The 2,255-nt window shown below is 31.0% G+C and overlaps 1 pseudogene; it reads right to left on the minus strand.

The window, feature by feature from the left end:
- Positions 1-493: 493 nt before the first annotated feature.
- LOC148840281 (trace amine-associated receptor 1-like) lies at positions 494-1,497 on the minus strand (annotated as a pseudogene).
- Between the last annotated feature and the right edge of the window lie 758 nt (positions 1,498-2,255).

The following is a 2,255-nucleotide window of genomic DNA, read 5'->3' on the forward strand; positions in this document are numbered from 1 at the left end:
AAGCATTCTGCTTATTTTATTGCTTCCACACAATATCTAGATGAGAGCATCAACAAATATACCTAAATTACCCAGCTCAGATACATGGTATGTGAGAAACACACAACTGGACAGTACAAATCAGGCAAGTGTAAATAGTTTAAAAAAATGCAGTAAACAGAAATGAACATGGGTTTTACCTTCCAGCTCACTATGCATGACGTGTTTTTTTTTATCTACACTATACAGCAAGTAGAACAATTATGTATATTTTGTGACAGTTGGAGACTTAATTGCTTGCAGAACAGTGCAGACTTCTGTCCAAAAAAGTAAATTTATACTCTTCACCAAAGATTTTGTATTTTTTATTTTATTTTGTATTCTCACAGGTATTTTGTTGGAAAAAGCATATTGCTACAGCTGTGAAGTGCATGAAAATATTTAAGATTTAATGAAAAAGAGAAAATAAAATAGCTATATTATTAATCTTACTATTTAATATTTCAATAAATCTTCAATCTGTAATCAGTTTTGTTCTTGAAGAATTGGATTGAAATATTTTCCCAAACACAATCATACCTAGGACTTTTCTGAATCAGCTGTAAAAGTAAGCATAGACAAGAGGATTGAATGTAGAACTTAAATAACCTATCCACACAAGAGTGTCAAAAAGAATGGGTGGAGTTGAATAATTAAAAACAGGATCCAGGTTATTAGCCAAAAAACATGGTGTCCAGCAGCCGAGAAAGACCCCCATCACTATTCCCAAAGTCTTTGCAGCTTTTCTTTCTGTCCTGCTTGTAGTTATCATTTTGCTGTTTTCAGAGCTCTTACTCTGAAATTGACCTTTGATTGTCCTGGCTTGTCTCCTTGCTACAAGAAAAAATTTAAAATAGATTCCTAACATAATAAACCCAGGGATGTAAAATGCCAAAAGGGAAGAAATAAGGCTAGATATTTTGGTCTGTATCAGACCACAACCTCCAACACAATATAAATTCTCATAGGCATCTTCTATCCCTTTTATATTTAACTCTAGAAAAATCATTCCGAATCCAATAACAGCCGAAACATTCCAACTAATAACAACCATGTAAAGTGCAACACAAACAGTGATTTTAGTTTTGTATTTTAGTGGCTCACACACAGCATAATATCGATCAATTGAAATGAAGGAAAGATGTAATATAGAAGTAGTACATAACATGACATCTGTGCTGATATGAATTTTACAAAACAAGTCTCCGTAGTACCAGCAGGTTTCAAGGGATCGGACCATACTGGGAGGCATTATAAATCCTCCCAATAACAAGTCAGCCACTGCTAATGAGAGGACAAGAAAATTTGTCGAAGTGTGAAGCTGTTTGAAGTGTGAAATGGAGATGATGACAAAAAGATTTCCATAAACAGTTAAAAAAATAATAAAGAGGCCAAATTAACATGTTTCAGACATGACTTATTTACAGATTCATAACAGAACTGTATATTTTCAGTCATTCCAGTCTGAGTGGAGTTCATTCTGTATATTCCAGAATGTATGAAGATTTTCTGTAAAAAGACAAACATAACATTAACTGATACTATTAGTATTTATTTTGAATACCTTACAATTTCAAGAAAAACTTGAAATTTACATAACTTTATCAAAATAACAATTATATATATCACAAGAAACAGAAATGAAACATTGGATGTGCAACCTGTTATTCTTCTAGATTATATTAATTTACCTGCTATCTGCTATCGCATGAAATGGAGCAGACTTGCTTGGCTTTAGAAATCATTTGTTCTTTTAAATGTTGCATAATGGAATTGGACTTTTTTTTTATAAAATACTGTGGTGACCAATTTGTTTCTTGTTGCTCACAGGAACATTTGTGTTTTAACAGATTTTATCCCAGGACAAAAAAACTTTATTTAAATGGAAAAAAATATTACTTTTTTAAGGTCTTCATTTTTAATAATTTCTTTTATATGAAAGTTTTCAAAAAATCTGTTTAAAATTGTACAACTACTGTATATGTTATGAAATAGATTTACTTTGCCATGTGAATTTTTAAATTCTATTTACAATGAAAGTGTTTTCTCAGTGTTAACATCTTCTTCGCTTTTTAGAGATCTAAGGTAATGTATAGAGTATAGTGTTCTATAGTGTTATATACTGCAATAAAAAATCTGTTGTGTTGAATTTTTACTCTATTTAACTCTATCTTACTGTAGGAATGAATATTAAAGTCCACTTGCATGTTCATACAGTATCTCAGACATTGTTTAAA

This window comes from Atractosteus spatula, chromosome 2, assembly GCF_055471065.1.
Source record: "Atractosteus spatula isolate fAtrSpa1 chromosome 2, fAtrSpa1.hap1, whole genome shotgun sequence".
Lineage (NCBI taxonomy): Eukaryota > Metazoa > Chordata > Actinopteri > Semionotiformes > Lepisosteidae > Atractosteus > Atractosteus spatula.